Here is a 12,855-nt window from a genome sequence, read left to right on the forward strand (position 1 = left end):
TCTGAAAACACCCTTAGATATAGGATCCTCTGACAGGACTGAACACAAGTCTGAAAATCCAGGAGATCCAGTAGCAGAACAATCACACATTAATTGACCAGGCAGGTGCCTGATCCCATACATACAATGGAGACAATGGTTCTTCTCTAGCTTTTGAGAGACATCTTGGGACCTACAGATGATGCACACTATGAACATATTTTGCATTCTGATTTTTACAGAACAAGCAACATACTGTAATCTTTTTTTTTGTGGAGGGGTCCTCTACACCAAAAACTGGTCATAAATTTTATTTATAAGAAGATTTTAAACTCTCCCCCATTATAAATATCTTCAAAGTTTCTCATATAGATCAAAGTAAGTTCAGTTGTTACATCCATGTAGTCATAGAATCACAGCATAGTTTGGGTTGGAAGAGACATTTAAAGGCGCTCTAGTCCAATCCCCCTGCATGAAGCAGGGACATGTCCAACCAGATCAGGTTGCTCAGAGCCCCGTCCAACCTGACCTTGAATGTTTCCAGGGATGGGGCATCTACCACCTCTCTGGGTAACCTGTGCCAGTGAAGGTTCAAGAAACCTTTTCCTCTTCAGAGCTGAGACTCAAAAAATTGTCTAGGTCTATAAACTCTTTAAAAAGAATAAAATCTTCTAAATCTTCTCTTGTTTCCTTTTCTCCATTACTAGGAGCTCAGCAGAGTTTCAAGCACCATAAAGTGTGATCTGACTTTCAAAAAAGAAATCAGAAAAAATTGCTTAATTATATGCAAGAATGTATTTCTGAGCCTGCCTGAATATTTTCTGCAAATGTTCCAAGTGAGATACTAGCTTCACTGAAATACTTGAGAAAATTTCCAGGAACTTTGATATACCCAAAATTTTTACTTTTATGACCATTTTCTTCCCAGTACTTAGTCACATTCGTACTGTTACTGCCTTTGCAGTTGCAAAGAAAACCAAAGGAAACACAGATGAAAAGCCAGTTAAAGCACAGCCTCAAGTATGGAGAGGATCAAGAGTAGAGCTACTTTTTCCAGGCTCACTGATTTTACCTTCAAAACCTCTTACTTGCTCATAGAGACTCACCTCTTTGTTCAGTCTGAAGTTAAATTTCTAAGTTTGGCTCTCTGAGAACCTGTGAGCATCATACTCTTCCCAATTTCTGCCATACAAGTACCACGTGCTACTAAAAATTCAGCCGGCAAAGATCCATCATACTGTCCCATTCATGGCAGTTGAGATTTATCAAGTGCTTTAAGAAATTCAGCATTAAACTGTCAACAAAACTCACACAAACTCCAAATCATCCAACATAAAACATGAATGTAATCCATCACACATACCTATTTATTGCAGATATTCTCCAAGTTTCAAGAAGCATATAACCAAGAATTGTTTCAAGTTCAGAGTACAAGACCTGAAAATAAGATAATATATTTTTAAAGTCACTAAAAGTATATACATAAGTATAAGTATAAGCTTAAGTATACAAAAAAAAAAAAAAAAAAAAAAAAACATTGTGTAAATGTACTATTTGGAAACAAGTTTCTAAGCTAGTCCTTTCAAAGTTATGCATCACATGAAACGTGTTGTGAGCGATCAAAACAAATAGGCTATTAAATTTAAGATATGTATAATACTATGTAGATTCTTAGGCAACTTCTACATACAAGTTCAGAATTAGTACAAAACTCTGAAAACACATCAAATTTTCAAATAGCAATTTTGCTACCACTATTTGTAATGAAAGTACAAAACCAACATATTGAATATGCAAAACTGCCAGTGGCATAGCAGAAAATATAAATGTACTAGGAAACCACAAGCATCCCTATGTACACTTAAGCAATATTCTGCCTTTAGTTTGCAGCAACACAGTGGCATGAATAGGGAAACCACATGGAAAATCAAGGATATCATTATATGCATTACCTCTTTTTGTTCAAAAATGCTGAACATGGCAGTTCTGCTACAGGTGTGAAATTCTAGATGTACATTTTTGTAAGCATATGTATAACATCTAATAATCACAATTAGTCCTAGAGTCTCTGTAAATTTTCCTAGTGATTCTTGCACAGTGACCCTGAGCATAATGCATTTGATAAGTCTAATGTGCTTAAGAAAGCAAAAAAGAGGAGGAGGATGCATTGGGAATAAAAAACAGGCTCAGACGACCAAGGAAAGACACAACGGACAAAAAAAAAAAAAATAAAAAAAGAGGGAAAAATAGTTCATGTGTCCAAATGCACCTGGTCCGATCTTTGTTCTAGACAATGACTTCAGAGTTGACCACATCAGCTTCACCATCATGAGTACATGCTGTATTGAGTATTTCTATGGCACCACTAGCATCTTTGAATTCTGCAGCAAGAAGCACTATTTCACTCAGTACTGCCACACAGCCACAGCTCTTATAAAAATAATTAAGAGTCCACATTACAAAAAGTCTTGCTTCGTTCCTTTTCCTACAGTTTTCCCTGAACTTTTTCCTGCAGCTGCACTACTGGTACCCACCACATGATTCCCAGTGTAGGCAAAGTGAATCACCCCAGCAGAGTTAAGATGAACCAGTTATAGAACAGCGTACACCCACTACACATCAATGGTCACCTGGCTGGGAGCACCTATGTGCTCCAACTGAAGAGCAGGCATTTTCTTCTCCAAAGGCTCAGCCCACCGAAGGAGTCCTAGACTCCCTCTGTTCCCTTCTGTCAGTTGGTAATTTTCAAGCAGAGAGACAAAATGTAAATATCAGCATGGATAATTATTTCACTGCTCATTTTTTTTTGCAAGATAATCAGACAGAAAGTTAACGCTCACTCTGAGAAACAGAAGCAGCACAAATTTTTATCCAGTAACTGCATGAAAGATTCTGCCAATTCTTCTTACAAAAGCAACAGTTCGTTGATTTGTAGCTGCTGTCTACTTTCATGTGTAAGAACAACTGCAGAAATCCCTCACTGGTCTTCTCCACATATTTTCAGGCAATCTCTGTAAACATGACAACTTCTTGGATTATTTATTCTATGCACTATGTTGCCATTCCTGCTGTCGATGTCAACTGCAGAGAAGCCAGGCTCAGAAGCTCAGATTCCATCACAGAGGCACTGGTAACACCACTACATCTCTGCCCTTTGCATCTCCTACTCAATTCCCCAAAAGAGATTTCCACAATAAGGCACAGAGAAATCACAAAGAGAATGCCATTAAAGTTAATGTGAAAATCAGCTAAATATCATCTCTACAAGGAGTGGGAGCTATTTACTAGGTAATACCAATAAAAATCTGCAGGATCAGAGGGCGGCCAAAGTTTATCCTTTATTTTCTACAGTAATATCCTCCATTTTTTCTGCATGTACTTCTTCATCAGCTCACCTTGTGACACCTTTTCCGCATAAAATCGTAAAATCCCAGAATATCTCAAGTTGGAAGGAACCCATAAGGATCATTGAATCCAACTTCCTGCTCTTCGCAGGACTGCCTAAAACTAAACCATATGACTATGAGACACCATTGTCCAGATGCTCCTTGAACTCCGATGGGCTTGGTGCCCTGACCACTTCCCTGGGGAGCCTGTTCTGGTAACCAACCACCCTCTCAGCGAAGAACCTTTTCCTGATGTCCAATCTGAACTTTCCCTGATGCAACTTCAGTCCATTTCCTTGTGTCCTGTCACTGGTCACCAGACAGAGGAGATCAGCACCTCCTTCTCTGCTGCCCCTCTTGAGGCATTCCCTAGGCTATGCTTTCCCCTCTTACTTATCCCCCTCATTTCTTACCCACTTTTATAGCTGCCCATTTTATCTTCACTTGCAAGGCCTCTACAGTTGATTACAAGTACTCGTGTTACCACACCTTGACAGGAACTACCACCCATCAGTTGAAGCATGTTAACCACCTAAATGCATGCTGGTCCTCAGGCTGTAGCATCTTCAGCTAAGTGACCTTCATGACAGGTAGTAGATTCCAGGGGCTAAACTGTCAGGTCCAGCAAAATTTGTTCGTAGAGGTAACCTTCAAAACACCATCCAGGTGTAAAATTCTACTAATGCGATAACGCATGAAATTATATTGCTCAAAGACACGTCCCAAGCGATTGTTGACCCGAGAACTTCTTATGACATATTTATAGAGAAACATCATTAATTACTGCACGGTTGAGATAGCTCTGTGACAGAACATTTGCAGCCAAAGATAAGAACAATTGTATGTAAGTATAAGCACATGATTTGCTGTGCATAGCATTAGCAGTGTTTATTTTAGAAGTGGCCACCCATCTGATAGTTCCACAAAACCTCATAGAATTGCTAAAAGATGCCAGGGAAAGTTTTCACTTGTAGCATACTTTCCATCTTTAATAACACCAGCTGTCACTTTTACAAACGCATCATGCCCTTCACAGTTATCCCATATTCTGCAAACACTGAAAACCCCCCAAACTCTCCCACGGTTATTAACATCTGCTTCATTTACTGATTCTGACAAACTGGAGGACAAAAGCATGATTTAACAGATTGCTCCGCGTAAAGAAACAACGCAGTTCACGGAAGGATTCATCAAATGCCCCTGTCAGAAAGCTTTACAAAGCACAGCTTAATGAACACATGCAAATTGCTATAATATATAAAATGCCTGATACCACTTCAACAAGTAATGTGCTTATGAAATCTATAGAGAATGGTAAGACAGGTCAATCTAATTTATCTTTGAAATAAAGCGATTTGGTTTCCTCCAGATAATTTCAATCTCTTTTTTTTTTTTAACACCTCATGGGACAACAGTAATGCGTTACATACAACGAGCCACTGCTTTAGACCCTAGAAGATGTGGTTATTCAATAGGAAAAGCATTCAGCAACAAACTAAGGACACTGGTACACTTCAATATTTTCCTTCAATGTTTTGACATGCTGGCATTAAAAAAAAAAAAAAAAAAGTTATTTCCAAGCCTTCCAGCATTTAAAGAGCCCCTATTTTATTTGTCGTTGCCTGAATGCAAGTCAGGCTGGTATTTACAGCATGTGGAATGCTCAGATCTGAAGGCACATCAGAAAACAACATGCATCCAGGATGATCACTGCCATTGCTGTTTTCAGCATTATTGATCTACAGATCTGATAATTTTCTTTTCATCAAGATAAGGAAAGAATGGCTTATGAGCTAAAATGATTTTCTACGAAAAAAATCAAAACTTTCTGGAGCTTCTTTCCCCTGATATCCGAATGTTCTTTTCACCAATTTACTTTAAAAAAAAAAAAAAAAAAAAAAAAGACTTTTCAGTGTTTTGTCAAAGAAGCTAAAACCTACACTCACTCTTTATGAATGTATGGAAAAATAAATAGAACTTACTTAATTTTTTACTTGGAAAAAAAAACACATAGAAAAGGACATGGCATAGTAATTGCCTCAGAAACTGGCAGATGCAGAGTTTCTGGATCTTAGCTTTACTATTTAGGACTGGGTGGGTGTGGAAGAGAAAGAGCAGCATAAGGTACCATGATTATCTCCTTTTAAAGAGCTTTTTTTTTCTCTGAAAACATCTATCAGAGGAGCCTAGGAACAACTAGCAATGCCTTGGAGCAGAAATAGATTATATCACTATTTCTGCACTCTTTAGTAGAGGCACTACTCACTCTTTGGAAAAAAAGTCCTCAGACCATCAAGTGTACTAACATAAAAATGATTCTTGATAACTTATAATTTTTACTACCTTCTTATACCTTTAGCAACCCCATTCATCCACAGACTACAAATACAGAACACAAAAATTTTTGGACTCTTCATTTTCCTTTCAGCCACATTCCTCTGGAGTCCATGATGGACAAGGTCCAGGGTGCAGTTTGCCAGTTCTTTTACATGCTCTTCGTTTGGCCTACAACTCTCCAGCTGGAAGGTGTCCATCCCATTCTACAGAATTCCAGTTTTTATAGGAACCCAAAGGACCTCTTGTGCTGGGATCACAAAAGGAAAACAAACAAACACTCTCTAAGTAACACTTTCTTGGGTCGTTCTTGGTTACGTTATGCCTGGAGAAGAATCCCCGATGTAGTAGTCCAATAGATGAACAATTTCAACTCTTATTTTTTATCATCTATTATATGTTTCACATTACTACAGAAGTAATTGCTGTTACTATCAAAGTTAGACACAAATTTTGCTCAGTGCCTTAGGCAAAATGACTAAGTTAGGCAGTACTTGGTCCAGGATTCTTAAATTGCTGCATCACAGGACGGCGGTTTCTGCATTAACTAAACTGTAAAATAAAAGTATGGGTTGAAAAACCATGTCAGAAATGTATTGTGATCTCCTCATTTTAAAGGCATTAACTTGTAAAATCCCTTTCATTCTGTTACACTGAATATTCAGTATGCATCAGGCACTGTGGAAAACGTTTTTATTTCTCTGCAAATGAATATACATTAGAGTGAGTGTTTGTAACATTTTTCTAGAATTTGGTTTGTATCACTGACAATTAAGGGGTGATCTCTTTAACACTCTATATCACTTTTAGATGCTAGGTAGCAATATTTAACAAAGCAGGCGGTTCTCATTTTTACATAATTTTTGTATTGAAGTCTGCAAGATGGTGCGTTCTCTGGCTTCACATTCAGTCAAAGAATGAACATATCAAGCCTTTCTTTATTATACCTCATTTCTCAGAGTAACTCTTTCAGGTGTCATCATTACCATCCCTATTTTAAATCTGTTCTTTTTCACATAAATCCACAGGTTCAGAAAAATGTTTCCCCTTTTGACTGTACATCAAGGCCAACAGACTCACAGTTGATGTAGTTAATAAAGGCAAATTAAGGAAATTCCATCTCACATTTCCTCTCTTATCTCCTGAACCTATATGAAATCATACTAATCATCTTAAGCATTCTAACATTTCCCTGAAATAGGGAGGAAAAGATTATTCTTGGGAGTCAATCTTCTCACAGTTCCCCTAAGATGCAACATCTAATAGATTTCAGGGTTTTTAAAAAAAAAATATAAAAAAAAGTCTCCTGTACAGATTTCAGTTTCAGTCTAATAAAAGAGCTTCAATAAAGTATATTAACCTGCACACCATCATTGACAAAATTACAGTCACGCTATGTGCAATGGAGTATGCTACGTGATAATGTAATAAAATATTTTTTTAACTTGTTACTTTGGGGTTTTTTTCATCAGGGGACATCGGTGTTTAAAGTCAGGGTGCACCGCTTTAACAAAATAGGTGGGAAGCAGAGCCAGCCCACCCAGTCTCACATCCCTACCTGCTAGCAGATTCCTGCCACCCATCGCAGTGAGGGTATTCACCCATCACTGTTACAGACAAAGTACCTATACTGGACGGCAGCGTAATCAATAACAGCAAATGGTTCTGGGACTACACTGAACTGACAGTGAAGTAGACTAGAAAGTGAAATCCTTTCTTTGATTAGCTTCTTGGCAAGCTAGTACAAACCCATCTTCCCTGTTGAAAAGAGAAACATTCAGACATTCATAAGAATGCAGAAATGCCCTTTTTCCCTGACCTGTGAGAAAATGCGAGAAAAGGCTCACTGCTCTAAAGTCCGCCTCAAAAGTAGCATCCGAGGTGCAAAGATTCCCAATCCAAAATATTTCTGTGAAAATACAAAGTACTGAGCAATTTCGCTGTGGCTAGCACTTCTGAAAGGAAAGGGTCCTCACCTGCCTCAACACAGGCAGAAGAGGCACACAACACAGCCGCTGCTTTTGGTTTGACAATGCAGAGCCCAAGTTACCTTGCTGCATCTCTACAGGTCTGAGATGTGCAGAAATGTGCTACTGTCATTCTTGTATAAAAGGATGAATCATTTAGAACTAGCCACCAGTAAAATCCAGCCTCAGAAATCACAGGTGGGTCAAAAAATCCATAGAAGAAACAAGGGGACCATCATGTCCTCCTTGAAATGAACACCTGTTGAAATGGGTAATTCACAGGTGTTTGCTGCCATTTTCAGCATCACAGAAAAGAAAGGCCAACTTTCCCTCTTGTCTCAGAAGTGAATATGGAAGCTGGAGCTGTGGCGAGAAGCAAGATCAAACAACTTGAGAGGAGTCTAGGAAGCCTTTCTAAGCAGTCAGTCATGCCTCCTGCTAAAAGCAGACAAGCATCAAGATGTCATTCTCTGAAAAGCCAGAAATAATGAGAAATAGCTTATCGAGATAAGGATTATTAGGAGACAGGCTAGTGGCAGAATTAGTTCACCACAGTGATGATAAAACAGTATTAGGAAAGCAGGGCAATTTTAAGCAAAGGTAGCTAAAAATACCTGCCCAATGCACACTCCTCCAAGTCCTTCTCATCTCCAGTATGGTGATGCTTCAAAGTTAAATGTCCCAACAGACAACCCTGTACTTCATCTGCTGGCATCAAGATGAAGCACTGTATGCTGAGGTAGGCCTGTAGTCTCTGAGGGCGGTGTGTCTGTATGAATGATGACAATAGCTGCATTTTGTTCCAGTTGCTGTGAATTAAGAGAAAAACCCCGTTGCCTGGCAAGCTTTCAGTGCAGGCTTCAGCTGGGAAAAGTCTGGGTACAGTACTTGGGCTGCAGTGTTGAAGGAATATACTACTCGGAAGGACGAACTGGGTCTTGTCTAATTTTCTGATCTTGCTTTGTCCAGAAGGACCAACCCCACAGTATCTGTTCACAGAGGCATACACGCACCCCACAATCCCTTCCTAACACCAACCACAAAGGACCAAGACCAATGTCTCAAATGTTTCTTTGGGAAGGCAGCTGACATCCCCAACTCCAAGGGTCTGGCAAGAGCAAGGAATTTCTTACATTGACCTCAGACTGGGACCTTCTGACATCTGTTAGCTAACAGGAGAATCTATCACTTACTGGATTAAACGTAAAACAGGTGACAGTGCAAACACATGAGCAGTGGCCAGTTTTCTTTCTAGACCCTTTGGTAACACGATGACTGGATATTCACATTGCATGTTTGAATTTTTTTTCACCTCTCTAAATGCTCCTATGCATTCTCACAAAACCTTCCCTAAATTTACCAAATTCTGTCTTAAAATTATTTTGGTTTTCTACTCAACTACTGTGTTTGGAGTTTATTCCAGAACCTCACCTCTTGGGATGTTTAAAAAATTCCTTCTAATTTTCAGTCTAAATTCATTCAGCACTACTTAATAAACATATTATCTTGTGCTGATATTATCCTTCAATTGCAACAGCTCTCCTCCCTCCCTGGTGTTTGCCCTCCAAAGTTATTTAGAACAAAGTTTTTCCTGCATATTATATACAAATTATAGGGAATAGAGGAGTAGCATATTTTGTCAGAAAGGCTGACAGAAGGTAACCATCCACTGGGAAAATATATTTAACTTATTTTTTTTACTAATGAATAAAAGGCAGATGCTGATTTCTTTTCCTAGCTACTCCAGTACAAACCAGGAATCATTATTCCTACATGGAGAACAAACTATAACCCATGGCTAGCCAAGAGGCAAGAAGTGCATCTAAGTAGGCATCTGCCTAGGGCTGCCATTGGGATTTGGAGTACTAAGCTGCCAGTGGAGAAAAAATACGTAATAGAGGAGGGGAGAGCAGTAGGCATCTGTCTTATAAAAGCCATCTTTTTAGAGGCCTTAGAAAGTGAAAGATGTTGACCATAGACTTTCCTCAGCCCAAAGAGACTTGAAAACCAACGTATCTAGATCTCCTACTCTCTAGGTAAATGCTGCACCTGCTTCCATTCAGATTGGACATTAGGAAAAGGTTCTTCACTAAGAAAGTGCTCAGTCACTGAAACAGGATCCCCAGCCCATGGAATCAAGCCTATTGGAGTTCAAGAAGCATCTGGACGATGCTTTTAGTCATATGGTTTAGTTTTAGGTAGTCCTGCGAGGAGCAGGGAGTTGGACTCAATGCGTCCCTTCCAACTTGAGATATTCTATATCTACACAAAAGCCAATTTTTTCCACCCCTCTGTTTTTCAATGTAACTATCACATTTTTGTGTTGAATTCAATGCTATTCAAATGTTTTAGGAATGGTCTCAGGACTCACAATGCATCAAGCCTCTCCGAGTGCCAAAGCCTTTCACTGCTTTCTCCAAGCTGCGGCAGCATTGCCACGGACAGAACAGAGACTTCTCACTTCTTGAACCTTGATGTCTAAGCAAGTCCAGAGGACAACCACAAAGATGATCAGAGGGCTAGAGCACCTCTCTTATGAGGACAGGCTGAGAGAGTTGGGGCTGTTCAGCCTGGACAAGAGAAGGCTCCAGGGAGACCTTATAGTGGCCTTCAGGTACCTAAAGGGGGCCTACAGGAAAGATGGGGAGAAACTCTTCAGCAGAGCCTCTTGTGGAAGAATGAGGGTAATGGTTTTAAAATAGAGGGAGACAGATTCAGACTGGATATAAAGAAATTTTTTTTTTTACAATTAGGGTGGTGGAACACTGGAACAGGTTGCCCAGAGAGGTAGTAGAGGCCCCATCCACGTTCAAGGCCAGGCTGGAAGGGGCTCTGAGCAACCTGATCTGGTTGGAGATGCCCCTGCTCCTTGCAGGGGAATTGGACTAGATGGCCTTTAAAGGTCTCTTCCAACCCAAACTATACTATGATTCTATGAATATCCACAGACCCTATCTTTAAATACCCAAGGAATTCTGAGGTGCAGGACAGAGGGACTGATCAATGTAAATCAGGTGGCCCTTCAGCACAGCTATTCTGTATCGATCTCAAGACTTCAGCACCTAGGGGGGGATTTGTCTCACTAACTGCAGATGTCAATATCTGAGCTTATCACCTTGGGCTACCCTTAATTGTATGAGAGAAATAGGTGCCTCTAGAGCTCAATTCCTCTCATCCTAATGTGGATATCTAAAATAGCTTAGATGAATTGCACCCAACTATAGGGCCAAATAATCATAAAAGGAATCTAGGGACACTAGCTTTGATGTAGGCTCTTAGACTGTACATAAGTCAAGGTAGTTGAGACAAATCTTACTGCTGAAGTGTGCCTCTGGAGAGCTGGCGTTCAGACAGATCTGTAGTCACAAAGAGGGGTTCAAAGGATGGGTTTTCAATGACACCGTCATCTAAGCTATAAGTCTTTATTCAGTCCAGCCTTTTTCTGTTGAATTTTAAATAGAAAAATTTGAGATTTGATTCAATGACAGCAGTAATAAAAGTCACGACTAATCTAGGAAGACTGATTTATAAGAAAATATTAAAATAACTAAATAGGTATAGCTTGACTAAAGCCACTATTGAAAGAGAAATATGATAATTATCTACAAGCTCTGGAAGGATGCACACACTAAGGTTTGTTTTTTTTTAATAGGGATTTTCAGAAAACTATAGCTAAGAGTAATGTGATTATACTTAGCAAAGTAAAATTTAGGCTGACAGGGAAAAAATTCCTAATAATGAAGTGTATTCTATTGTACAATAATCTTCCAAAAGAAATTGGCTGAAGTCCAATCACATCTAAAGCCAAGTGGACGAAGATCCACAGAGAACAATCCTGCATTAGCTGCAAGATGGACTAGATGACTCAACAGCACTTTTTCATTTTTAAATTCCTATCATTCCACTGTATAATATAATCCAATAAGCCAAAGGGAAGAGGGAAGTAGGCTTAGCAACAACTGCACAGCCGTCTCTTCTCTGAGGTCTGCTGACTGCAATCAGTGCATCTTGCACTGAGGGAGGAAACATCTGTATGTGGTCAGAGTACCACGTCAATCCAGCACTACAAAGTCGAACGCTTGATGTCCCCTTCTCCCCTTTGCTCCACTCCTTAGTAAAATACCTACCAGAAGAATTGACCCTGTGTTGTAAATGTATCCATCATGATTTTTGGTGCACCAGCTACTCATAATCGGTTTAAGCTTTCTTGATCTCAGATGCCAAGTGGTGTTAAAGAAAACATAAAAAATAAACAGTCTGTATTTCCACTGAACTTATCTTGCCACATGTTGATCTACAAGGAGTAGAGTAACAATGTTTTCCTAAAGTTAGTATAATAATTTTAAAGCTGTCCAACAGTTTACTCTTAAATTTTGAAGAGGCTTTGACATTTTAGAGCTAAAAAAAAAATCTCGCTGGGAGTCTGTGTCACTATACTCTGTTTTCTGTTATACTTAAGCCGCAAATAACAGAAGTCTTAAAGAATGACTATTCAATTTAATTGTGGATTTGGTTTTCCTCTCCAGGGAATACTAGATGGTCTTAACAATATGTGTGTGTGTGTGTATATATATATATGTGTGATATTTTCTGAAGAAAGTGCTTTAAATTGTAACACTAGCTTCCTACAATCCATTGCAACTCCACGTTTCCCCCAACAGTCTCACTCTGTAACGCAGACCAAACCTCTTCTGTCCACTTCTTGGAGAGGTTTGAGAGTTCAGAGAACATATTTAGGATGTATAGCAGGGGACAACTTTTCTAAAAAAGATTTTAAAAGAACATCATCATCTTCTGAAGAATAGATCTGCATGCCATAGAGTTTTTCGGGGTTTTTGTTTGTTTGTTTGTGGTTTGGTTTTTTTTGTTGTTGTGAGTGGTTTTTTCCCTCAAGTGCTCAATTAAGCATACAATAGCAGAGACAGGATTTCTGTTTTTCAAAAGAAGGAATATTAATGGAAATCTATGTCTGTATAATGAAACAGTGATCAACAGCTCATAGCTTACACCACTGACTCTCAATTATTCACACAATTTCTCCTAGACTTCTTCCTTCTCCAATGAACATTCCAAATCAGAACCCAAATTACTATTTTCCTACCTTCTTTCCTTTGTCAAAGGAGTTACGAGAAAGCAAATATTAGAATCTTAACATGTGCTTATACCTTTGAGATATTTCCTTCTCTCCT

General features: G+C 39.1%; 1 protein-coding gene across 3 annotated transcripts in view; it reads right to left on the reverse strand.

Moving 5' to 3' along the window:
* The window catches only part of ENOX1 (ecto-NOX disulfide-thiol exchanger 1), a 371,002-nt gene that overhangs the window by 299,426 nt on the left and 58,721 nt on the right, over positions 1-12,855 (reverse strand). For all 3 annotated transcript variants that reach the window (XM_086741768.1, XM_086741750.1, XM_086741760.1), the window contains exon 2: positions 1,343-1,416. The gene's annotated coding sequence lies outside the window, so the exon portion shown is untranslated. The remainder of the gene's footprint in view (positions 1-1,342; positions 1,417-12,855) is intronic.

This window comes from Chlamydotis macqueenii, chromosome 1 (assembly GCF_036417535.1).
Source record: "Chlamydotis macqueenii isolate bChlMac1 chromosome 1, bChlMac1.mat, whole genome shotgun sequence".
NCBI lineage: Eukaryota > Metazoa > Chordata > Aves > Otidiformes > Otididae > Chlamydotis > Chlamydotis macqueenii.